The 26,888-nt window shown below is 38.4% G+C and overlaps 1 long non-coding RNA gene across 1 annotated transcript; it reads left to right on the forward strand.

Moving 5' to 3' along the window:
• The first annotated feature begins 1,170 nt into the window (after positions 1–1,170).
• Positions 1,171–9,462, forward strand: LOC101673137. Its single transcript, XR_001178369.2, has 3 exons — positions 1,171–1,295; positions 5,617–5,744; positions 9,323–9,462. It is a non-coding gene; the product is annotated as an uncharacterized LOC101673137 (long non-coding RNA).
• The last annotated feature ends 17,426 nt before the right edge of the window (positions 9,463–26,888 follow it).

Consider the following 26,888-nt stretch of genomic DNA (forward strand, 5'->3'; position numbering starts at 1 on the left):
TTTGTTTCTTATTTATATAGGTAAGAGCTTGGAAGCTCTTTGTGGGATGGATTTCTCTGCAATGCATAGCAGACTCAGAAGCAGAGGTGGTCCCAAGGAAACAGTGAGACAAAGGAAAAAGGGGGAACTAACTGCTCATCCTAGTATTCTTAGATAGTTCCTGCATCTGAGATTTCTGAAGTAGAAACAGAAACTATCCACAATATGCTGCCTTATCTTATGGAAAGCCCAGCAAAGCAAAGAACAGAGATGGAATCTCTAAAACACAAGAGAGACCCAAAGGGTATTCAGCAGAAACCCTAGAACATCATTCCCTGCTCTCTTTTCCAAAACAGCTAAATAAATGTTTAAATGTGTTAAAAATTGTGTTAGGTTGTCTGTGGAAAACCGTAAAATGATGCTTTTTCTCATACAGCTTGTTATTTAAAAAACACAACTAACATTTGGATCTCATCATTGGGCAAGTATTTGTTGCGCATCTACTATATGTTTGGGGCTCATCTAGGCATGGAGAGACAATGGTAAAAACACAGATAAGATCCCAGTTCTCATGAAATGTGTATACTTTTCTCATGAAAAGTGTAAGAAGACAGGCAATAAATAAATAACAGCAAATGAAAAGTGGTTCCGTTGTTTAGAACAATGAAGGAAATGAGAAGAGTGGTTTGGCAGAGGGTGAGTGAAGATGGAGCCATGTAGACTGAGTGATCAGGGAAGAAATCCCACTAAGGAAGACATACACCAGCCAGGACTGTTTGGAAAGAGCCTTAAAGAGAGGCAGGAGAGTGTTTGTAGGCAGGGAAACCACCTGCAAACATCATATGGCAAGGCCTGGCTTTGCTTCTTCAAGAAACAGAAATAAAGTCCCTGGAGCTTAAGTTGCCAGGAAGAGAGGGTGGAAGATGACTTCAGAAAGGTGTGTAGAGATAAGCTTATATTAAGACCTTTTGGCTCTTAAAACAAAACAAAACAAAACAAACAAACAAACAGAAAAAAACAGAGGATGGGCATTGTGCCTAGATGGCTCAGTCAGTTGTGTCTTGTGTCTGCCTCTTGATTTTGGCTGAGGTCATAATCTCACAGAGTTCTGAGATGGAGCTCCACCCCAGGCTCTGCCACCTGCCTGAGAGTCTCTCTCTCCCCCTCTTCTCCCTCTCCATCTGGCCCTATCCCAACTCTCCCCCCACAAAACAAAACAAAACAAAACAAAACCATTAGCCAGGGTAGGAACTTTCCATTTTATTTCAGGTGCAGCCAAAAGCCACTGGAAAGATTGAAGCCCAGGAGTGACATAGGTGATTTATTATTATTATTAACATATACTGTATTATTTCACCTGGGGTACAGGTCTTCTGAGCGAAATAAGTGACTTAGTTTTTGTGTGGAGATCACAATTACTGCCTTGCAGAGAATGGATGGTAGAAATAAGAAGGGTGGGAGGAGGAAAGAACCCGGGAGGTTGTGAATGCCTTGGGCAAGAAGTCATACAGTCTGGACTAGATGATAATAGGGAAGCCTTTGGCGTCCAGGCAGTGGAGACCACAAGCCTCCAACTTGCTGCAACATCAGGTGGTGGGGCCACCTGATGAGACAGGAGTGGTGGGAAGGAACTGACTTAGAAATGTAATATTTCGGGAAAGCCATGTGAACTCAGAGTTGAGTTTGGAAGAGTTTTGGAGAAGAGGTGAACCTGAGCTGGATCTCTAAGAATGGGAAGAATTTGAATATATATTTAATGATGAGTTGCTGAGACTGATGTTAGAGTGTGACTTCACCAACTTCAGCCATAGTGATTTTTTTTTTTGCCATATCCAATGTATTTTTGTGTACTCATATATATGGATTTTTTTGTTTGTTCATTTGTTTGTTTGTTTGGCTTGTTTTGCTATTGTTTTGGGGAGGTATGGGACAGAGCCATGTCACCTTCCTCTTTGCCAACTTTGTCCTCATCTGACTTGGAGCTGGTAGTGTTAGGCATAGAGGAAGCACTCAGCAAAGATTTGTTGAACAAATAACTCTATTAAGATTGTCTAATGGTTTGGATTTCTGGATTTCAACCTCTTGATTCCAATCCGTTGTAACTCCCCAAATGGGAGTTACATTTGGTAACTCCCCAAAATATATGTCTCTTCCTAAGCTGTAAATGTGAACCTATTTGTAAAAAGGATCTTACAGATGTGATTAAATTAGGGGTCTCAAGATGTGATCATCCTGGGTTGTCTGGGAGGTCCCTAAACCCAAAAACAAGCATCCTTGTAAGAAGAGGAGAAGACCTAGACAGGGAGGGTCATGTGAAAACAGCAGCAGAGGTTGGACTTACGTTGCCACAAACCAAGGAAGACCAGAAGCCAGACGATACCTAAAAGCTGGAAGAAACAAAGAAGGCTTGTCTTCTAGAGCCATTGGAGGAAGCAAGGCCCTGCTGACACCTTGGTTTTGGACCTTTTCTTCCAGAACCATGAAACAATAAGTTTCTATTATTTTAAGCCACCAAGTTTGTGATCATTTGTTATGCCAACTCTAGGAAATGAATATACAATCTTTATATCTAGCTCAGTGAAGCATTCAGTGGGGAGCTTCCCTGTCTTGTCTAGCAGGGCTAAGATGAGGACCCAGTGGGTGAGTGAGGCACCCAGGCCACAGAATTTAAGGAGGCACTCACTCCAGCATGTGCCAGTCTGCCACCCCTGCAGCCTCAGGGATTATGCATGGGAGGGGTGTTGACGTTTAGAATTCAAGACAAAGTTCCGGGTATATTTTCAGTTTAAGACGGTTGAGGCATTGTGACGAGAATCAAGACACTTCAGTATGCCCCTACAAATAAATGTTCATAGAGAACTCGTTAGAGACAACAAGCCCCCAGGATACTCTGTTCAGAGGGTTGGCTACAATTCCCAATCACTCAGACACCTCATTTTGAGAAAGGAATAAAGAGAAACAATCTCAGGCTGAATGGTAATTCTGTTAGCCTTCCCCTCGATTCTCCTGGGGTGCCAAACACAGATGGCAAGAAGGAAAACTGGGGAAAATGCAGGAATTTCGGAGTGTGATAAAGAGAAGCCCAGAAAAGTGTTGGATAAAGAGAAATTTATAGACAAGATTCCAGCAAATGCAGGATATCCTCGGCCAGCATGGTTATCAGTCCAAGTGGTGACTTGGTCCTGAGTTGTTTTTCCCCCAACCGCTCCCCAATGAAATAGAGTAACTGATTCCTATTGATGCCAATTAACCAGACAAGTAAGCTTCAATGTCTATATTTCTAGATTTTTTTACGAAGTTAGAAATTCCTCTAATTTTCAATGGATCTAGAGTTGCCATTGTTGCAGTTGAAGGGATTTGTATTTTATTAACAGCTACTCAAAAAAAGACATAAGACAAAGATAGACAGTAATACATAAAACGAACTAGATGATCTAATCTCTGATTATTTCATACACGATCTTCAATGCTAATCTTTTCATATCCAACTTCCAAAAGGTCTCCAACTGGATGACCAAGAAGAAATACATCCATTGCCCTCAAGTCCATGATTATCTTTTGTCTTTTGTTTATTTTTTCAAGTTCTTGTTTTTATGGAGAGACTTTGTACAAGTCAGTTTTGTCCAGTGATGTGAGTCTTCAAGTTGGCAGTGACCCCTCAGAATGTCTTCTGGAACCAAATTGCTCATATACAGAGGCAGCAATTGAGCCTCGGCCTGAAGAAGTGACTTGCCAAAGTCCTCAGCAATTAAACAAAGGAAGGCTTGTTGGACCCTGTTTTGCCCATATTTTATTACATGTTTTATCAACGTTTTCTTTTAATCTTTTTTAAAGAATCCTTTTTTTCTTTTTTTTTTTTTAAGGTTTTATTTATCTATTTGACAGAGAGAGACACAGTGAGAAAGGGGACATAAGCAAGGGGAGTGGGAGAGGGAAAAGCAGGTTTCCTGCAGAGCAGGGGGCCCTATGTCGGACTTGATCCCGGGACCCTGGGATTATGACCTGAGCTGGAGGCAGAGGCTTAATGACTGAGCACCTGGCGATCCCTTACCAACATTTCTATCTTAAATTTCCTGATAGTCCTATGAGGTTGTCATTTGATAAGTGATAAGAACAAGATTCAGAACAAAGTGCATGTTGTCTTACAGCAAGCCTCTTCCTTTGTGGTCTTTCCTCCTCATCCATCTATCTGCTCATTAGACATCTGCTCCAATGGAGGACAAACCTTAAGGATGCCTCCATGTTTCCTGCCCCTCTGATATTCACACCCTCGTGCAATGTCCTTCTCTTGAGTGTGGGTGGGAACTGTGACTTATTTCTGAACAATAGAATATGGTAAAGGTGATGAGATGCCACTCACATAAGATTCTGTCTTGCTAGAAGACTGACACTAGAAATGTTCTCCCTTAATCTCAATGCAGGGTGATATATTCTATACCATTTTTTTAAGCTTATGGCCATGAACAGGAAAGATAAGAAAGAGCAGTGACTCCCTCTCCTGTCCCCTGTCCTCAAAGGCTCCTTTCCCTATATCTCACCCCTTTCTCAGACACTTCCAATGGAAATGTCAGGATTGATGACAACCCAGAGTGACACTTCTATTTTCAGCAAGATATGGTCAGAAATGTGCTCCCCTATATCTAGGAGTTCCCTCTCCTTCTCTGGCAGGTGGTATAGAAATTTTGTGGACTGCCCAGAAGTTGGAGTATATGCCTTGTGATAGTTCTGTTGGTGTAGTAAAGTGTACACTTCCACACCTGGTTCCTAAAGTCCCCTGCAAAGTCCTTCAGAGAGAATGGTTTTCAGACAGAATAAAAAGGATCTGATGGAAGACTCCAAGGCCCTGGAAGATGGAGGGATCCTGGGTCCCTAACCTTGTGGAAGAACATCCATTACACAACCGTCTCACTATGGGATGAGGAAGACATAAACCTGTGTAGTGTTAATCACTGGGATTTGGTTTGCTTATTACTGTAGTTAGTCTACAGGGAAATTGAATTTTAACTGGTATCAAAGATAATGAAAAAGATAGGACCGATGGATGGAGACCTTTCTCATCATTGTGTGTAGCATTTTTGAGAGCTCCAGGATCCTCAAGTTAAACCTCGGTGAACATATTAGCCCCTGGGGGCTCTGAGGGTAGGAACTATGACATGGATGGAGTCTGTACCCACAAACAGCTCTTTGCCCTCCAGTCTAGGGAGTAACAACGCCAGTGCTCCAACCTTCCCATCAACATGGGCTCTCTCTCCTTAGCAAGCCCATAGTCCAGACTTCCCAGTTCATTTCTAGCTGGTTTCTAGGACTATACTTTTGGGGTGAGGCCCTTTCCAAGGGCTATTATAAACTCTGGGAAAAGGGCCAGAATGTTTCATATTGTAATGGAAAATAATCCTTCCACCCTCAATCTGCACATTTTATTTAAGGTGTGAAAAATGCTTTCCCAGCTTCAGCCAGGAGCATTCAGGTCTCCATGGGGACCTGGGCTGAGAGGGGTGGGGGGCAATGATTAGGTGAGGGAGAAAACCCTCCCTGCGGCAGTTTCCCGAGAAGCAGCAAGCGTGTAGTCAGAGGAAAATAAGACTTGACCTCCAGTCTGGTTCGTATTACATGTCTCCGCCTCACCCTGGTGCCCAGAAGCTCCAGCTCACACTTGGCCCGGGACCAAGGAGCAGTGAATGGAGGGGGACCCCTGGTGTGGACTTGGAGTTTAGAAGATGTAGCGCTGCATTTGGAGGCTGATTGGATCATCAGGCCAAGGGCAGGTGAGAAAAAGGGGACCCGGTCCAGGTTAGCACTTGGGGAGAGTAGACTAACACTCAGACCCTTAGGTTTGAGAGTTGTCAAGGAAGCTAAAAATCAAATCGTTTTCGAAGGGACAAAATAACAGAGTACTTTGGTGGGTGATGTGTGCAGTAGGTGAAGTTTAATTCTTTCACAGTTCTGGATCCTTATGTAAGTACTTCATTATTATGTTTCCTTAAATATTTGTGATTAATATTATACCATTTCCAACAATGGTGTCCTGGTGACTAGATAATTAATTATACAATACTTAAATTTGTAGATAAAGTCCGTCAGATGCAATGATGTGATATTTGTTGGCTACTAACATGGTGATCTTATCCTAGTTCTTTTTAAACATCTTTCAAAATTGTAAACGAATCATTAGTCGTGTTCTAAGAAATTCATTAATTTTTAAAGTATGATTTACTTTAGCATCATTAATTTGCAACTTTGTTTTATTATCTTATGAAGTAACATCGACATTTTCGAATTAATGATCTGGTATTTTTAAAAATATTGAGTATCTGGCTCCAAGTTACAGACCAACTAGTAAAGCTTCCATTGTGATTGTAAGACAACGACAACCATAGCCCAGAAAGCTTACTTTACAATTCAAGGTCCACTAGGGAAAAGCAGATCTGGGATTCTCTACTGTAGGACACACTATTTTCCCTGACTTTGGGCAAGCCAGTTAAAACATTAGGGCTTTTCCCTCAGAAATGAGTTCTTCTCAAGTCTTTCGCATTTACCCCCATCATTGACCCTACCAGGAAAGGTTGTCTTGTCCTGGTCCACATTGATTTTCCTTTTTTATAACATGGGTAGAGCACCCTTCATCAGTTCTTTTCAGTTAGACATTTAATCAGATATTTCTCCAGTGGTCTGTAAACACATCCTCCTCATCTGAGAAGGGCTGACACTTGACAATACCATCCACTACCTACCTACTGCATACCAAGCACTTGCAAGGTATTTTATAGGCATTATATAATTTGATCCTTATTACTAATTTATGGAGGAAAGACTATTAGCTCCATTTTGCAAATGAAGAGGTAGAAAGTCATAGAGATAAAGTTCCTTCCCAGGGACCACATATCTAGCCCATGCTGGGATCCATCATCTCCACAGTGGCATAAGCCACTTGTGTCCAGCTTGATTCCTCTTTTCACCCTACTTTCTCTGCATCTAATCCATCATTTATTTCTTCTGGTTTTTACCTCAAAATAGATCCTGCATCTAAACATCTCATACCATCTCCTCTGTTCTGACCCTAATCCAAACCACCTACACTTCTTGATGTAGTCAGAAAATTCATTCTCTACACAATAAACTGACCTTAAAAGATCTTATGACAAAGTCCTAATGGTTCCTCATTTTGTCTTATACATTTTGTCTCCTAGCCTATGATGCCCTGATGACCCAGCCCTTACCTAAATGTTATGTATCAAAATAGAAAATAAGTTTCCCAATTTCAATGGCTATATTTTATTTATGGTTTGTGTTATGGGTGAATTGTGCCCTCCCCTTAAATTCTTGTGTAGAAGTCCTAACACCCTGTACCTCAGAATGTGACTGTACTTGGAGAGAGGGCCTTTAGCAAGGAAATGAATGTAAAATGAGACCATACCAATACTCCATAATTCTCTACGACTGGCATCCCTACAAGAAGAGTAGATTAGGGTACAGAGAACACACACAGTAGGATGATGTCCTCCTATGTGAGGACACAGGGAGAACCAATATGAGATAGATAAGAGGAGATCTATTATAGGAATTGGCTTACATGATTTTAGAGGATGAGAAGTCCCATGATCTGCCACATACAAACTGAAGAACTGGGAAAGCCAGTGGTGCCATTCAAAGTCCAAATGTCTGAGACTGGGAGAATAGAGAGTAAGGGCTTGTGGTGTTAAGTCCTGAGTGTGAAAGCCCGAGAACCATGAGTACCCACATCTGAAGGAGAAGATGGGTGTCTCCACTAAAGCAGAGAGAGTGAATTCTCTCTTCCTCCACATTTTTGTTGTATTCAGGCCCTTAACATACTGGATGATACCCTCTAGTGATGGTGAGAGCAATCTACTTTACTCAGTCTACTGATTGAAATATGAATCTCTTCCAGGGACACTTTTATAGACACACACCCAACAATAATCATTTGACAAGCTGTCTAGGCATCCCTTAGCTCTCTCAGGTTGACACATAGAATTAACTACCACACAGCCCTAGCAAACTAATATACTCAAAAAAACTCTTACCCAGAAGCATTCAGGTCTCCATGGGGACCTGAGTAAGAGGATAGGAAATCACAGTTAGGGGCGGGAGAGAACCTACCCCCTCATTGAAGCATTCATTTTCCCAGCTTCCCTCAAACATGCATGTCCAGCTTCCCTGGCTTCCTTTCTTTCTTGAACTTATTTAACCCATTCCTGATTTTTTCCTTAATGGAATGATCTCTCTGGCTATTGAACTTGGCAAGGGTGCCTTCCTCTTTTAACTCAAGTACCAGTGATACTTTTCACCTAATCCAGTAAGCCTCCCACCACTTTTTTGCTTGTGTTTTCCTTCATAGCACTTTTTACTCTCCAATGTGATTGATGTATTTATTTGATGAACTGTCTCCTCTGACCAGTTTCATAAGAGCAGTGTATGATTCATAAGTAGAAGCTCATTAAATCTTTGTTCAATGAATGAATAGATAGGTATGTCTCTAACTCCTTTAAACCTTATTTATCTGTATTCCCCTGTCTCAATATAGAGCTTATCACAAAGTAGATTCTCAATAAAAGCCACATAAATTAAACAGGCTCACTGCATGGATGTTGAATGAATAAAATTAAGAACATGTTTTATATATATATCTCATGCCTGTAAGTCTCTTCCTTTATGACTTTGAAGTTGGGAAGAAATATGAACAGAAAGGAAAAAAATCTGTTCTTAATAAACCAGAATATTGAATTTTTGCCCAGGGTGTCAGGAGATATGTGAGAAAGTGATCTGGAGGGTCACAGAGCCAAACTGAGGTCCTGTCTTAGTCCTTTCCCAGTCACCAACATCATCCCGGAGCATTCCTAGAACAATTTGCCTATCTCTGTTTAAAATTGGAAATTGATTAATTCCTTATTTCTAGTATAAAAAGGAATCTGAACTCTAGAGAAGGCCATCAATATGTTCAAATATCTTAAAGCACCAGATTGAAGATAAGACCATATGCTGTAGCCATATCCCCAGGCCACTTTAACTTCTGTGAGAACCACTACTTTGCTACTGACTTCAATCCTTTGTTTCAATTCTCCATTCAATTAGAAGACAAATTTGATATACTCAAGTTTGTAGAATGAAAAAAAAAAAATGTGACTGACTGGATGGATGGTCACCATTCTTGCTTCCCCTTCTGGGCACACAGGCAAATCCCATTTCCTGGCTCTAATTTAGAAAAGATCAGTCCCCAGTACTAGTTTTTGACCATAGAATGTGAGTAGAAGTGTCATGTGTCACTTCTAGATTGAGACAGTCAAGGACTTTGCAAAATCTTCTCTCCTACTTCTTTTTTCCATAGGGATTTTAGAAACCAAGTGTGGATGGTTGCCATTCCTTAAGTTGGAAGATATCTGGGCCCCAAAATGACTTCATGGAACAGAAACTAAGGCCAAAAAGCATTAGACTATTTCACATCGGCAAGAAAAATACTTCCATTATCAATATTATTATACTATTATTACTACTAATATTATTATTCTATTATTAAAGTTACTTCTACTATTTTGAGTCACTGACATTTTGGTATTGTTTGTTATAGCAGCTTTATGGTACATGTTCTTAATAATATAAATAAAGGGACTTAATAAGATTCCTTGGGTTGATTCTGTTCAGTGTTTAGGATTATGGATATTTTTATTTCAGGATATATTGAGAATTATCAATGAAAGTGTCTTATTATTATGAGTAATAGCAACTTAATGAACCATGTTGTTAAATGTTTTGGAATACAGTACGATTATGTTATCTCTCAAATTTTTAATTTAATATTTTAACATTATATGCATAAGTCCATATTGATTTAACATATATTATGAATGGGATCCTGATCACCTTAAAGTCATGAAGAAAATCCATTCCCTGGTTGGAGAAAGGGAGATAATGACTTTAAGATTTTAAGAAGTAAGGCATACAGTGAAGATGGACAGGAAATGCTGTCCTAGCCCGCTAGACCTCCTAAAGGGTTACCATAGTCCAGGATACATCCACATACTGATGCCAGCAACATGAGGGAAGCTCACACCTAAGTGACTCTGTAATTCATCTTATACTTCTCTCCTCCCTCAATGAGTTCTATGATTACCACGAATCAGTTGTTTCTTTTCTCAAACCTGTTTATATTGTGAATAGTAATAGCAGGTACAGCTACTATTATATAATGTAATTAAGGGTTATATAAAAGGGTAAAATAGCAATAGAAAAAGCAAATTTTTGTTTCAATGAAAACTAGATAAAAGAAAGTTACTGAAAAAAACTTTAGTTGAATTTGGTATCTTTAAGGCAAATGTCAAAGAGAATGTGTGTATGTCTCCATGGGTGTGTCTGTTGGGTGGAATTATATCATTTAAATTTCCCTGTGTAATAGACCAACAAAGATGCCATACATTAAAACAACAACCAATTATTTAGCAAATTATTCTGCAAGTCAATAATTTGATTTGGTCTAAGTAACATTTCTTCTGGGTCAGGCTGACCGATCATGGGTGGGCTTGTTTATGTAGCCACAATTTGCTGGTGAGTTAACTGAAGACAGTCCAAATGACGGGATCCCCTCCCTGGATGGTCTTGATCTTTTATCCTCCACGTGCTAGCCCAAGGTGTTACATGAGGCTTCGGGGTACCAAAAACATCAGGAAGATAAGCCTTAATGCACAAGTGCCTTTCAAGTCTGTTCACATGTTCGTTGCTTATTGTGCCATTGGGCAATCCAAATCATACATTTTAGGCCTTTCATCAGCTTGAGACACGAATATTGAAAAAATGAGAATGAATCTGGGATAGAACCACAATTATCCCACCATAAGAGCAAGAATCATAAGAGTTCTTCACTTAAGTCATTATACAGGTGTTTTTTAATTTCTTGTTCCATTTTAAAGAAACCAAAAAATCCTGAATGTCATAGATAACATGACAATACTTAATGTAAAAAGATATGTGTGTGTATATATGTGTGTGTGTGCGTGTGTGTGTGTGTGTTGTGCAACTGTGTGCTACTATATACATTAATATAATACATAATAACAGAAGTAACATAATAGAAGTGACTTTCAATAATAATATATACTTAAGATATATGTATACATATATGTAGTACATATAATTTTATTAAATAACTTCTATACCATCACACAATTAAAAGATATAATTCAAACTGGGGAAATATATTCACCAAATGGGAATGGCAGTGGTTTACAGCTCTTACTGTAATATGTAATATGGCCTTACCAAATTAATTTTTTACACTTTCTGTATTTAGTTTATAAAATTATGATAGTAATTAGTTGTTGTTGAAGAAACTTATGCTATATACATATACAAATGCAACATAAATCAATCCTTTACCACCTTAATATTTATAGATATATTAAAATACTCCCAATTGTTTTTTGTTAAAATTCAATTATATTATATGTATTAGTCAGCCAATTACTTTTTCTGCTTGACAATATATCAAAACTACTCCTACAAGTCAGTAATATAGAACTGCTACTTTTTTCTAGAATTTTTACATATACATGCATTTTATATGAATGGCACCATTTCCATATGTTCATTTCATTTATTGTGATAAAATATGTATAGCCTAAAATTTACTATCTCGCCATGTTTAAGTGTACATATAGCTCAGTACAATAAGTACACTCTTATTGCTACACAACCATCATCACCATCCATCTGCTGGACAAGTTCCATCTTATAAAACTAAAACTTTGTACTCATCAAACAATAATTTCTCCCTCCAAGCTCCCCGTTGCCCATGGCAACCACTATTCTACTCTGGGCCTCTATGATTTTGACTCCTCTAAATATTGCACATATGTGAAATCATGAGTATTTGCTTTTTGTTTTTTGAGTTTTTCTGTGACTGACTTACTTCTCTTAGCATAAGGTCCTCAAGGTTCATCATGTTACAACATATGTCAGAATTTCCTTCCTTTGTAAGGCTGAATAACATTCCATTGTACGTATATATCACATTTTCCTCATCCATTCATCTGTTGATGGACACTTTGGTTGCTTCCCCATTTTGCAATTGTGAATAACGCTGTTCTGAACATGGCTGTACAAATATCTCTTTGAGACTCTGCTCTCAATTCTTTTCAATCTACCTAGAAGTGAAATTTCTGGATTATATAGTAATCTTATTTTTAATTTTTTGAGGCCGTCATCCTTAATTTTGGAATTCAGCATTTTTACCAAAATATATATGGTTATTTGTGCATGTATGGTTTTCCCTAATTCTTTTTAATCTGTGATGTAAGAACATTTTTACTATAAGGATTTCCCCATTTTTTTGTTTAATTACTTTTTCCTTCTATCCATCATTTATTACCCTCCAGGAATTCTGATATTCACACATTAATGCTTTTGATTTGTTTTAAAACTTGTCTTTTCCTGCATAGCTTCTTTTTGTATCTTTGGCTTATACTCGAGATATTTCTCCACTGGATAAAATGAAGCCTCAGCCATTACTATGCTTTCTTTCAAGGTATTCTACAACATTTAAAAAAAAAAAATCAATCACTTCAACTTTTTAACCTTTTTCAAATTATTATTTATTTCATTCAACAGTTGTATTTTTATGAGTCTGTTTCTGGTAAATACAATAAACCAGTATAAACTAAATTACACTGCAGTGAAAATGCCAGGGTATTTCTCTCTCATTATATTAGGTTTAGCATGATCTAGCAGAAGGCTCTGCTTCTCACGGTGATTCAGAAACAAGAGTAACAGAGGCTCCCCTCTCTTAAACTGTCCCTCCTTTAGGACAAGTCTCCAAGATTTGCCACAGCAGAGTAAAAAGAGAAAGAGAGAACTATGCAAAGCTAAATCAAATCTTTCGCTTCCATGTTATTGGCTAGATATGGCCACAGGGCTCCACCTAACTGCATAGAGGCAGAGAAGCCCAGATTTCCATGGGCTCAGAGAGGAAGGAGAACCTGTTATCAATAAGCACTGACAATGTCCAGCTCTGAAACTTCAGACTAAGAGTGGAGAATCAGGCAGATTGGGGAATATATGGATATTGATAGTGGAAATAGTCACAAATCTATTCAAGGGTTTATGTAGGATAGAAGATATATTACAAACTATTTATGTATAGTAAAAATTCAGATCTGAAAAAAAGACTAAACTAGAAGGGTAGTAAAACTACAAATATTTTAAAATAATAAAATAGTATGAAACCATAGTTTTTTCTAAGAATCTTTAATGATATGGTAAAAAGGTTTAGTATTTACTGTTAACTGACAAAAAAATTTGTTTTCCATACAATACCAATTTTTATTTTAAAACATATACAGTATGGGAGAAAAGTTATACAATATTAATTGTAATTGTCTCTGTCTACATGCTTACTCATTTCTGTGTCTTCTGGTTTCTTTTATACTAATTTGTTGCATTTCACATTTTCTTTCTTTTTTTTTTTTAATTTTTTATTTTTTATAAACATATATTTTTATCCCCAGGGGTACAGGTCTGTGAATCACCAGGTTTACACACTTCACAGCACTCACCAAATCACATACCCTCCCCAATGTCCATAATCCCACCCCCTTCTCCCAAACCCCCTCCCCCCGGCAACCCTCAGTTTGTTTTGTGAGATTTAGAGTCACTTATGGTTTGTCTCCCTCCCAATCCCATCTTGTTTCATTTATTCTTCTTCTACCCACTTAAGCCTCCATGTTGCATCACCACTTCCTCATATCAGGGAGATCATATGATAGTTGTCTTTCTCTGCTTGACTTATTTCGCAAAGCATGATACGCTCTAGTTCCATCCATGTTGTTGCAAATGGCAAGATTTCATTTCTTTTGATGGCTGCATAGTATTCCATTGTGTATATATACCACAACTTCTGGATCCATTCATCTGTTGATGGACATCTAGGTTCTTTCCATAGTTTGGCTATTGTGGACATTGCTGCTATAAACATTCGGGTGCATGTGTCCCTTTGGATCACTACATTTGTATCTTTAGGGTAAATACCCAATAGTGCAATTGCTGGGTCATAGGGCAGTTCTATTTTCAACATTTTGAGGAACCTCCATGCTGTTTTCCAGAGTGGCTGCACCAGCTAGCATTCCCACCAACAGTGTAGGAGGGTTCCCCTTTCTCCGCATCCTCGCCAGCATCTGTCATTTCCTGACTTGTTGATTTTAGCCATTCTGACTGGTGTGAGGTGATATCTCGTTGTGGTTTTGATTTGTATTTCCCTGATGCCGAGTGATATGGAGCACTTTTTCATGTGTCTGTTCGCCATCTGGATGTCTTCTTTGCAGAAATGTCTGTTCATGTCTTCTGCCCATTTCTTGATTGGATTATTTGTTCTTTGGGTGTTGAGTTTGCTAAGTTCTTTATAGATTCTGGACACTAGTCCTTTATCTGATATGTCGTTTGCAAATATCTTCTCCCATTCTGTCAGTTGTCTTTTGATTTTGTTAACTGTTTCCTTTGCTGTGCAAAAGCTTTTGATCTTGATGAAATCCCAGTAGTTCATTTTTTCCCTTGCTTCCCTTGCCTTTTGCGTTGTTCCTAGGAAGATGTTGCTGCGGCAGAGGTCGAAGAGGTTGCTGCCCGTGTTCTCCTCAAGGATTTTGATGGATTCCTTTCGTACATTGAGGTCCTTCATCCATTTTGAGTCTATTTTTGTGTGTGGTGTAAGGAAATGGTCCAATTTCATTTTTATGCATGTGGCTGTCCAATTTTCCCAGCACCATTTATTGAAAAGGCTGTCTTTTTTCCATTGGACATTCTTCCCTGCTTTGTCGAAGATTAGTTGACCATAGATTTGAGGGTCTATTTCTGGGCTCTCTATTCTGTTCCATTGATCTATGTGTCTGTTTTTGTGCCAGCTGTTGATGATGACAGCTTTGTAATAGAGCTTGAAGTCCGGAATTGTGATGCCACCAACGTTGGCTTTCTTTTTCAATATCCCTTTGGCTATTCGAGGTCTTTTCTGGTTCCATATAAATTTTAGAATTATTTGTTCCATTTCTTTGAAAAAGATGGATGGTACTTTGATAGGAATTGCATTAAATGTGTAGATTGCTTTAGGTAGCATAGACATTTTCACAATATTTATTCTTCCAATCCAGGAGCATGGAACATTTTTCCATTTCTTTGTGTCTTCCTCAATTTCTTTCATGAGTACTTTATAGTTTTCTGAGTATAGATTCTGTGTCTCTTTGGTTAGGTTTATTCCTAGGTATCTTATGGTTTTGGATGCAATTGTAAATGGGATTGACTCCTTAATTTCTCTTTCTTCTGTCTTGCTGTTGGTGTAGAGAAATGCAACTGATTTCTGTGCATTGATTTTATATCCTGACACTTTACTGAATTCCTGTATAAGTTCTAGCAGTTTTGGAGTGGAGTCTTTTGGGTTTTCCACATATAGTATCATATCATCTGCGAAGAGTGATTATTTGACTTCTTCTTTGCCGATTTGGATGCCTTTAATTTCCTTTTGTTGTCTGATTGCTGAGGCTAGGACCTCTAGTACGATGTTGAATAGCAGTGGTGATAATGGACATCCCTGCCGTGTTCCTGACCTTAGCAGAAAAGCTTTCAGTTTTTCTCCATTGAGAATAATATTTGCGGTGGGTTTTTCATAGATGGCTTTGATGATATTGAGGTATGTGCCCTCTATCCCTACACATTGAAGAGTTTTGATCAGGAAGGGATGTTGTACTTTGTCAAATGCTTTTTCAGCATCTATTGAGAGTATCATATGGTTCTTGTTCTTTCTTTTATTGATGTGTTGTATCACATTGACTGATTTGCGGATGTTGAACCAACCTTGCAGCCCTGGAATAAATCCCACTTGGTCGTGGTGAATAATCTTTTAATGTACTGTTGAATCCTATTGGCTAGTATTTTGTTGAGTATTTTCGCATCTGTGTTCATCAAGGATATCGGCCTATAGCTCTCTTTTTTGGTGGGATCCTTGTCTGGTTTTGGGATCAAGGTGATGCTGGCCTCATAAAATGAGTTTGGAAGTTTTCCTTCCATTTCTATTTTTTGGAACAGTTTCAGGAGAATAGGAATTAGTTCTTCTTTAAATGTTTGGTAGAATTCCCCCGGGAAGCCGTCTGGCCCTGGGCTTTTGTTTGTTTGGAGATTTTTAATGACTGTTTCAATCTCCTTACTGGTTATGGGTCTGTTCAGGCTTTCTATTTCTTCCTGGTTCAGTTGTGGTAGTTTATTTGTTTCTAGGAATGCATCCATTTCTTCCAGATTGTCAAATTTATTGCCGTAGAGTTGCTCATAGTATGTTCTTATAATAGTTTGTATTTCTTTGGTGTTAGTTGTGATCTCTCCTCTTTCATTCATGATTTTATTTATTTGGGTCCTTTCTCTTTTCTTTTTGATAAGTCTGGCCAGGGGTTTATCAATTTTATTAATTCTTTCAAAGAACCAGCTCCTAGTTTCGTTGATTTGTTCTATTGTTTTTTTGGTTTCTATTTCATTGATTTCTGCTCTGATCTTTATGATTTCTCTTCTCCTGCTGGGCTTAGGGTTTCTTTCTTGTTCTTTCTCCAGCTCCTTTAGGTATAGGGTTAGGTTGTGTACCTGAGACCTTTCTTGTTTCTTGAGAAAGGCTTGTACCGCTATATATTTTCCTCTCAGGACTGCCTTTGTTGTGTCCCACAGATTTTGAACCGTTGTATTTTCATTATCATTTGTTTCCATGATTTTTTTCAATTCTTCTTTAATTTCCCGGTTGACCCATTCATTCTTTAGAAGGATACTGTTTAGTCTCCATGTATTTGGGTTCTTTCCAAACTTCCTTTTGTGGTTGAGTTCTAGCTTTAGAGCATTGTGGTCTGAAAATATGCAGGGAATGATCCCAATCTTTTGATACCGGTTGAGTCCTGATTTAGGACCGAGGATGTGATCTATTCTGGAGAATGTTCCATGTGCACTAGAGAAGAATGTGTATTCTGTTGCTTTGGGATGAAATATTCTGAATATATCTGTGATGTCCATCTGGTCCAGTGTGTCATTTAAGGCCTTTATTTCCTTGCTGATCTTTTGCTTGGATGACCTGTCCATTTCAGTGAGGGGAGTGTTAAAGTCCCCTACTATTATTGTATTATTGTTGATGTGTTTCTTTGATTTTGTTATTAATTGGTTTATATAGTTGGCTGCTCCCACATTGGGGGCATAGATATTTAAAATTGTTAAATCTTCTTGTTGGACAGACCCTTTGAGTATGATATAGTGTCCTTCCTCATCTCTTATTATAGTCTTTGGCTTAAAATCTAATTGATCTGATATAAGGATTGCCACTCCTGCTTTCTTCTGATGTCCATTAGCATGGTAAATTCTTTTCCACCCCCTCACTTTAAATCTGGAGGTGTCTTCGGGCTTAAAATGTGTTTCTTGGAGGCAACATATAGATGGGTTTTGTTTTTTTATCCATTCTGATACCCTGTGTCTTTTGACTGGGGCATTTATCCCATTAACATTCAGGGTAACTATTGAGAGATATGAATTTAGTGCCATTGTATTGCCTGTAAGGTGACTGTTACTGTATATGGTCTCTGTTCCTTTCTGATCTACTACTTGTAGGCTCTCTCTTTGCTTAGAGGACCCCTTTCAATATTTCCTGTAGAGCTGGTTTGGTATTTGCAAATTCTTTCAGTTTTTGTTTGTCCTGGAAGCTTTTAATCTCTCCTTCTATTTTCAATGATAGCCTAGCTGGATATAGTATTCTTGGCTGCATGTTTTTCTCGTTTAGTGCTCTGAAAATATCATGCCAGCTCTTTCTGGCCTGCCAGGTCTCTGTGGATAAGTCAGCTGCCAATCTAATATTTTTACCATTGTATGTTACAGACTTCTTTTCCCGGGCTGCTTTCAGGATTTTCTCTTTGTCATTGAGACTTGTAAATTTTACTATTAGGTGACGGGGTGTGGGCCTATTCTTATTGATTTTGAGGGGCATTCTCTGAACCTCCTGAATTTTGATGCTCGTTCCCTTTGCCATATTGGGGAAATTCTCCCCAATAATTCTCTCCAGTATACCTTCTGCTCCCCTCTCTCTTTCTTCTTCTTCTGGAATCCCAATTATTCTAATGTTGTTTCGTCTTATGGTGTCACTTATCTCTCGAATTCTCCCCTCGTGGTCCAGTAGCTGTTTGTCCCTCTTTTGCTCAGCTTCTTTATTCTCTGTCATTTGGTCTTCTATATCACTAATTCTTTCTTCTGCCTCATTTATCCTAGCAGTTACAGCCTCCATTTTTGATTGCACCTCATTAACAGCTTTTTTGATTTCACCTTGGTTAGATTTTAGTTCTTTTATTTCTCCAGAAAGGGCTTTTATATCTCTCGAGAGGGTTTCTCTAATATCTTCCATGCCTTTTTCGAGCCCGGCTAGAACCTTGAGAATTGTCATTCTGAACTCTAGATCTGACATATTACCGATGTCTGTATTGATTAGGTCCCTAGCCTTCGGTACTGCCTCTTGTTCTTTTTTTTTGTGTTGAATTTTTACGTCTTGTCATTTTGTCCAGATAAGAGTAAATGAAGGGGCAAGTAAAATACTAAAAGGGTGGCAACAACCCCAGGAAAATATGCTTTAACCAAATTAGAAGAGATCCAAAATCGTGAGTGGGGAGAAAGGGGATAAAAAGAGGTTCAAAAAGGAAGAAAGAAAAAAAAAAAACAAAAAGAAAAGAAAAAAAAGAAAAGAAAAGAAAAGAAAAGAATTTTTTAAAAAAGAAAACACCTTTCAGAAAGTGGTTGTTTTTCTGTTTCTAGAATTGCTGTTCTTCTTCTCTTCGATCTGCCGATGGATTTTCAGGTGTTTGCAATCTTTAGATAAGCTATCTAGCTGATCTCCGGCTAGCTGAAGCAGTCTCAGCTTGCTACTTCTCCGCCATCTTGACTCCCGCATTTCACATTTTCAATGATGAATTTCTTTTAGAATGGAAAAAATACAATGCTTAAAAAAAAAATAAGAATTTCCTAATAGTGTATCTTAAGTACACATATATCAACTAAAGTCAACATTTAACTGTTAACTTCCATATGGTAAAGGACAATTCTGGCAATGTTATTAATTACTGCTTAGCATTTTTCTCACCATTTATTCAATTATGGTTATAGTTATTTGTGTCTGCAGTAATTCAATAAAAATATTTTTATGACAAAAATGCAAGAATATATCCCATAAGGATATTGGTAGAAATGCTGTTAGGTTGTTGAATTATGTGACCTTTTCTCTATTTAAAAAATTCTTATTATATGTTGTTGTGCATTTACAATGAGTCAAATTTTATTTGGAAAAAAAATGGTAAAACAGATCTTCCTTGACTTATGATGGGATTTATGTCTGGATAAGCCTTTCATAAGTTGAAAATAAATCAGTGGAAAAAATGCCTTTCCTATACCTAACCTACTAAACATCATAGCTTAGCCTGGCACTAACTTAAATGTGCTCAGAACACTTCCATTAGCCCATAGTTAGGCAAAATCATCTAAGATAATGTCTAATTCATGATAAAGTGTAGTTTATTGAACACTGTGCTGAAAATGAAGAACAGAGTAGTTGTATGGGCCCAGAATGATTGGCAAGTATATATGTTGTTCACCTCTGTGATCGTATAGTCAACAGGACCTGTGGCCACCACCACCATCCTGGTTCTCGAGAGAGGATTACACCATGTATCTCCAGCCATGGAAAAGATCCGAATTCAAAATTCAAAACACGATTTCTCCCGAATGCGTATAGCTTTCACAGTACTGTGAAGCCAAGAAATAGTAAGTTGGACCACCATTAAGTCCAGGACTGTCTGTGTTTGGAAAGGTAATTGCATTTAGCCAGGAGATAATCTTTATTAGAAATATTCTACCTAAACAAAATACAGAATTCTCAACTCTAAAAGAAGTCTAGAATCATCAAATTCGTATAATAAATTACCCTAATGTTATCCTTAGATGTTTAATTAGTTAATTAATTCAGGTTTTCAATATTCCACCAATATTTATTAAGTGACTATCTCTGTGGCAATCCTAGTACTAGGGATTGGCTTTTTAAAAATGTATTAAGACAAAGTCCATGCCTTTGGGGACCTCATAGCCCAGTGGGGGAAAGGGGCAGATAAAATGACAAATAATTACAAACTACTACGCTCAAATGCAAATATATACTAAACACAGACTAGAGAAGGAACAAGGAAGCAAGCAGGGCGGAGCTTGGGGGAGGAGAGAACTGTAAAGAAATTATTCCAGGGTGGGGCACCTGGTGGCTCAGTGGGTTAAAGCCTCTGCCTTCCCCGGGTTATGATCCCAGGGTCCTGAAATTGAGGCCTGCATTGGGCCCTCTGCTCAGCAGGGAGCCTGCTTCCTCCTCTCTCTCTCCCTGCCTCTCTGCCTACTTGTGATCTCTCTCTGTCAAATAAATAAATAAAATCTTAAAAAAATAAAAAATAAAATAAATTATTCCAGGGGTTAGAGGATAGGGTGGGGCCGGAGAGCTTTTCGCTTAAGCTGCAATTGATATCAGGCTTTGAGTGATATTTGTTGGAGAGTCCTTAGTTCCAGAAATTTCCAGAAAGAACCACAGATTAAAGATTTTGAAAAACAACAAAATTTTCCCGTCTTTCTTAATTCAACTAATACGTACAGCTAATAACTTGTTTTGAAAGAGGCAGAAACATGAGTCACCTGGAATTAGACCCACAGAGTGGACATTCCCAAAACACCAGCTACTTTGCATCTCATTATCTATTCTGATTTAGGGGGGGAAAAAATGTCCAAATTCTAAGATAAAAGATATTTAAACACTGCCAACCTCAGAAGGCGTCAGGAAGAAGGCTATGCCTTTCTTTCACTAAACTGGAGGCAGCCCTCAAGACCCTTGACTCACCTCAGACAGTGAAGGCTTTCTGGCAAACGTGCCTGCATTAGGACATGGGAGTGAGAATGTTGGGACCCCTTGGCTTCCACTCCCCTCGGTGACAAGTTATTTTCTTGAACTTATTGCATTTAAAGATGTTCTTTCTTATCATTTGTAGAAAATTTTACAACAGCCAAAGAGAAAGTGTCTTAGACTCCACATTCATCAATAGCTTGCTTACATGGAAAGTTGTATTTTATAAAAGGTGACTCATGTGTTTATGTAAGCATATCTAAGTGTTCATGCTGTCCAGTGTGGCAGCTCACGATAAATCTTTTGAACAAATGGTTTTTTTTTTTTTTGCATTTCTACACATGTAACACATAGAGTTGCAACTGAACTAATAATTTACATTTTCAGATGTTTCGTCTTTCCAAGCTAATTGACTTCCTGAGCTGGGACTCTGATGAAATCTGCTGAGCCAAATTCTCCCAGTGCCAAAACTACTCCCTAGTAGGGTGAGACCCATTTGGAAGTTGCATTAAAACTTCTTAAGGCTTCCAGGCAATGACTGTTTCAAGCAGGGCTCAAAGCTGCATTAGAAAAGTCAATATATCTTGAAACAGAAATATTTTTTAACGTAAAACGAAAGCATGTATTAACTTTTTAAAATGATGAACTGGAAATGCTCCTCTAAAGAAGAGAGAGATTAGTCAGATTTTTCTAGTATAGACTACACATCTACACATTTGTGTGATTACCAAACTGGACAAGCTAATTGAAAAGTAAGCTAAAAAGTGGGGAGGGGGTAGTAATTAAAACTCTATTTTTTTAAAAATCATTTATATGTTTATTTTATAGGTAGGGAGGAAGAGAGAGAGAAAGAGAGAGAGCAGGGGAGGAGCAGAGGGAAAGGGACAAGTACACCCTCACTCTGAGTGTGGAGCCAGAAGCGGGATTCAGTCCCTTGACCCTGATGATCATGACCTGACATAAACTAAAATCAAGATCAGACACTTAACCAACTGAGCCACCCAGGCACCCCTGAACTCTTTGATTCAATTTCATTGCTTTAAAATTTAAACACCTTCCTCAAGAAAAAGCAATCTCCCCTAAAGTACAGAGTCAATCACTATGGTCCTAAAGGATTCATGTTGGCAATGGAATGAAAAAAAGTAAAAAAAAAGATTTAAAAAAGCAATATAGAATAGTGGGGATGTGCATATTTTTTAGATATCATTCTTACCACTTCCCAGCTATATGTTTTTCGGGAAATTTCTTAACCTCTCTGAGCCTCAATTTCTAAACTGGTAAAATAGAAATCATATTTAATGATGTCATATATATAAAGGACTTATGTGAATAAATATTTAAAAAAGCAGTAGCTAAGGGTTTATCTTTTTTAAGCACTTAAACTTAAAAAATCATTACTTCAAACTTAAATCTGAAAATACTTTATGTGCATTTGTTCCTTCATAAGGAAGAGATACTCATATAATTTAACATTTTTAAAATAACTCAATAGCTTGTTGGACCTTGCTCTTTTCAAGATTGCAAGCCTGGATTCTTGCACTAAATAATCCTTATATTGTTATTGCTTTATATTGTTTAAAAATGTTCTTACTAGTGATAATGTGGCCTGAAAGAGCCCCCCCCTTTTTTTCAAAGCAGATCCAATCTTGTATTGAAAGAATGGGATGGGCACAGGGAAAAACCTAGATATTATATGATGAATTTTAGAAATTTTCTAATTAAAATTATTTGGGAAGGAAATAAGTCATATAATGATAGAGCAGTTGGAATTTAAACTTTCCAAAGTTTAAATTATACTCTAATCCTCCAACTGAAAGAAAATATCACTATCAAATAAATGGTCTTAATTGAGTTACCATACATATTCCTCCAATAGTGACTCAGTATTTTACACTGAAGTGGTATTAGAAAGACCCAGCCCTTGTTCTATCTAGCCCTATCAAGTTTTTATCTGGAAAATCATACATTTCTGTATTTTCTATTTAATCGTTTCTTGAGACTACATAGGATGATGGACTTAATTTAAAGAGAGAATGAAACAATTTTATTTTTTTACTTTGCCTTTCTAAATATAAAATCCCTATAGATCTCTTATGATGACAATTTGCCCCAATAAACTTATTTCCAAAAGAAGGGATTTTCCTTACATTTTCCAATGATCAGAGTACATTGGCGTATTCACTCCTGGAAGAGCCAGGAAAATCTATATGGATTATTTCAATGCCACAGAAATGAAAACTAGGAGGTACTTAGAGCATTTTACAATGATTTACTCACTCTGTATGACAAAATTTTCCAACTTTAAAATTAGCTGAAAATAATTTAATTTCAAGATTTTATTGAAATGCAAAGCCAGATTTTCTCAGTGGCCAAAAGACATGGCCAGCTGGAATTACAGAGCCCAGAGAGTGTGTGTGCTTTAATACCCTTAGGCCACTGAGTTTTTGTTTAGAGTTTCCTGCGAACTTCCTCCCTTTTAACAAAGACACAGATCTGGGCACCTTGGTGGCTCAGCCAGTTGAGAGTCTGACTCTTGATTTCACCTCAGGTCATGATCTCAGGGTCTGGGATCAAGCGCTGTGTAGGGCTCTGTGCTCAGTGGGGATTCTGCTTGAGATTCTCTCTCTCTACCCTTCCCTACCGTACTCTCTCTCTCTCTCTCTCTGTGTCTCTCAAATGGATGGATAAATCTTAAAACAAACAAACAAAAAAACAAGGAAGCAGATCAAGGTAAGTTAGTGTTGAAACATAAACTAAGCAAAGAACATTCTAATCATCCTGAGAAACAGAATTCAATTCTCTCCTTTTCCCCAAGAAGCTAGAAAGTCACTGCATTGAGGGAGTCTTAGAAACTGCTAGTAATATCTACAATTAACTATTTTGCTTTGTGGCTTTGCTGTGAGCCTAACTGTTTTCTACCAGCCCAGGATTTTGGTCCTGAGACCTCTTTTTTTTTTTTTTTTTTTTCTCCTCAAATACACACACACACACACACACACACACACACACATACATATACATATACATATACATATACATATACATATACGGTGGGGGGGGTAGAGAATCTTAAGCAAGCTCCATGCCTAGTGTAGAGCCCAGTGCAGGGCTCAATCTCACAACCCTGAGATCATGACCTGAGCCTAAACCGAGCTGGACATTCAATAGACTGAGCCACCCCAGGACCTTGGTCATGAGACCTTTTTAAACATTACTTATATAATGGCAAATGTGAGAACCTCCATCAGCAGGAGTCCAATCGCAAGACAGGAGCCACACTGTAATTTGCATAGGAAAAATCTAATAGAATTAATAGCCATAACAAGGGATTGAAGTAATGAAGAATTAGCTCATAAGAACACAGGAATCACAGCTATAGGGGGAAACCACTATCTGTAGAACTCCAATAGGGGGCCAGAGCAAGACCCTCCCACCCATACCCCGAAGGCTGAGATCCAGTCCTTGTTGAAGGGCATGGTCAAGGCTCACAGGGTGGCAGCTGAGTTCCCGTGGGGCATACCGATCTGCTCTCCAGGGAAAGTGACTTTCTGGGGGCGCTGTGCTATAAAATCCCTCGAGGGGATCACTTGGGAAAGCAATAGGCTGCTGAAGGCTATGGTTGCTGGTGTGCTCCAGGCTGCAGCGGTCAGGAGCCGCACATATTCCCAGAGCCAGGGGCGGGCAAATCTCAGCCCCACAAAGGCCAGCCACAAGGAAAAGTGTGACTGACATGGCCGGGAGTGATGCAGGAGTCACTGAGAGAGTCAGCTGAGAGAGCACACTCAAAGCAGGGGTTACTCCTTCTTCCTGCAATATCTGACGAAGATTTAACATTACGCTAGATAGCAAGAGAAAAAGGATTTCTCCATATTTTCACAAAAGAGTATGGTGGCTGAATTTGGAGCTGATAGGCTGGCAAAGAACTCAAAGAAGCAGCAGCTGTGATGCTGTGCTGGGAGCCAGGTTGCCCTCACCGTGGGTAAAAGAGACCTGGTGTCAAGGAGTCCTTATGCCTATGGCTAGAAGGCATTTTCAAAAGTTGAGGTTCTTGGGTGCCTGGGTGGCTCAGTGGGTTAAGCCTCTGCCTTTGGCTCAGGTCATGATCTCAGGGTCCTGAGATAGAGCCCCACATCGGGCTCCCTACTCAGCGGGGAGCCTGCTTCCCCCTCTCTCTCTGCCTGCCTCTCTGCCTGCTTGTGATCTCTCTCTGTCAAATAAATAAATAAAATCTTTAAAAAAAAAAAAAAGAAAGAAAGAAAAGTTGAGGCTCTGAGGGGCACCTGGGTGGCTCAGTGGGTTCAACATCAGCCTTCAGCTGGGGTCAGGATCTCAGGGTCCTGGGGTTGAGCCCCATGTCAGGTTCCCTGTTCAGCAGGGAGACTGCCTCTCCCTCTCCCTCTGGCCCTTCATCCTGCTCATTCTCTCTCTGTTAAATAAACCAAATCTTTAAAAAAATGTTGAGACTCTGAGACTCCCTTTTTCACCCTGTGCCATTGAGTTATTACTATGATTTTCCTTGACTTCTTCTCTGCTCTCTTTTGTAAATCCCAGAACCTCTAGCAGGAATAAACATGTTCAGGGGAGGCACTGCACAAACAACATCCTGCTTGGGTTTGTTGTAGGGAGGGGAGAAGATATATATATACACATGTATATATATATACATATATATATACACACATGTTCCTATTCTGTGTCAGCCTTTCTGGTAGGTACTTTCATGTCTTATTTTATTTTAAATTCAAAGAATGTAGGTATTTCCTCCCCATCTCATAGAACATAATTAATATGGTCAAAATTACTCAGCTATTAACCATCAGTTTAATACTTTATATGAATGTAAACTTGCAACTTTTGGAAAGTTGTAGAATCTTTAGATGCATCAATGTCTTCTTTAGAATAATGGAATAGTAGTCTTGCTTTCATAAGAAGAAACAGATGAAAAGAAAGGTCCCCCAGGCCACAAAATTTTAAAGCACAAAGCTGGAATTTCAGCACAGTCTTGTGAAAATTCAAGGCCCATTTTCTTAACACCATGCCATGCTTCCTTTTAGGCTACAAAATCTTTTTAAATTTTATTTTTAATTTAATTCCAATTAAATGCTTATAAAATTTCCTTTAGACCAAGTATTTGTGAGGAAAACAAATTTCGCATTACCATGAAGATGGAAGCTTACTCAAAAAGGCAAAAGTTTTTTCCCTGTATTTTTTCAGATAAAAAGAAAAAAAGAAACATCTAAAATCTAAAAAATATATGGACACCTGGGTGGCCATGCCACCAGGCAGTTGAGCGACTGCCTTCGACTTGGGTCATGATCCTGGAGTCCCAAGATCAAGTCCCACATTGGGCACCCAGCTCCATGGCAAGTCCGCTTCTCCCGCTGACCTCTCTCCTCTCAAGCTCTCGCTCTCTCTCAAATAAATAAATAAATAAATAAATAAATAAAATCTTTTAAAAAATAAAATCTAAAAATTGTAAATTTTAAAATTCTGACCTGTAATTAAGTTAAATTACTTAACTTAAAAAAAGAATTCTTTACTTGATAGAATATTCAGTATGGGTTTTCTTTAAGCAACCAAATGTTTTAGTGCATTAAAAACACTATAGTTGACACACTTTGATTAGAATAGCATTTCCCATGGATACTTTTAACAGTTTAGAATACTGTTATATGTATGTGTCCATGTGCATAAAATCACTGTATTAGCTTGAGGGTTATAGGTAATTTGTAAATGCCATGTATAATTAATTATAAAAACATAGTAAATTGGACATAGTTCTTGGTTTATGCCTCAATACAGTGATGGAGTCAGACCAAATCAATGGTTTCCAAACTTGGGTGCCCTGCAGAACCCTTTGTATACCTACCGCATGGAGCAGTGAGCAGGGATTTTTTTCAGTTTTTTTTCTTTCAGTCACCCAGTTAACAAATAATGGGCTTGAGTTGGAAGCCAAATTGTCCAGTACCAGAGCTCTTTTACTCTACGATGT

Source organism: Mustela putorius, unplaced genomic scaffold, assembly GCF_011764305.1.
Source record: "Mustela putorius furo isolate JIRA1106 unplaced genomic scaffold, ASM1176430v1.1 tig00537284_pilon_pilon_pilon, whole genome shotgun sequence".
Taxonomy (NCBI): Eukaryota; Metazoa; Chordata; class Mammalia; order Carnivora; family Mustelidae; genus Mustela; species Mustela putorius.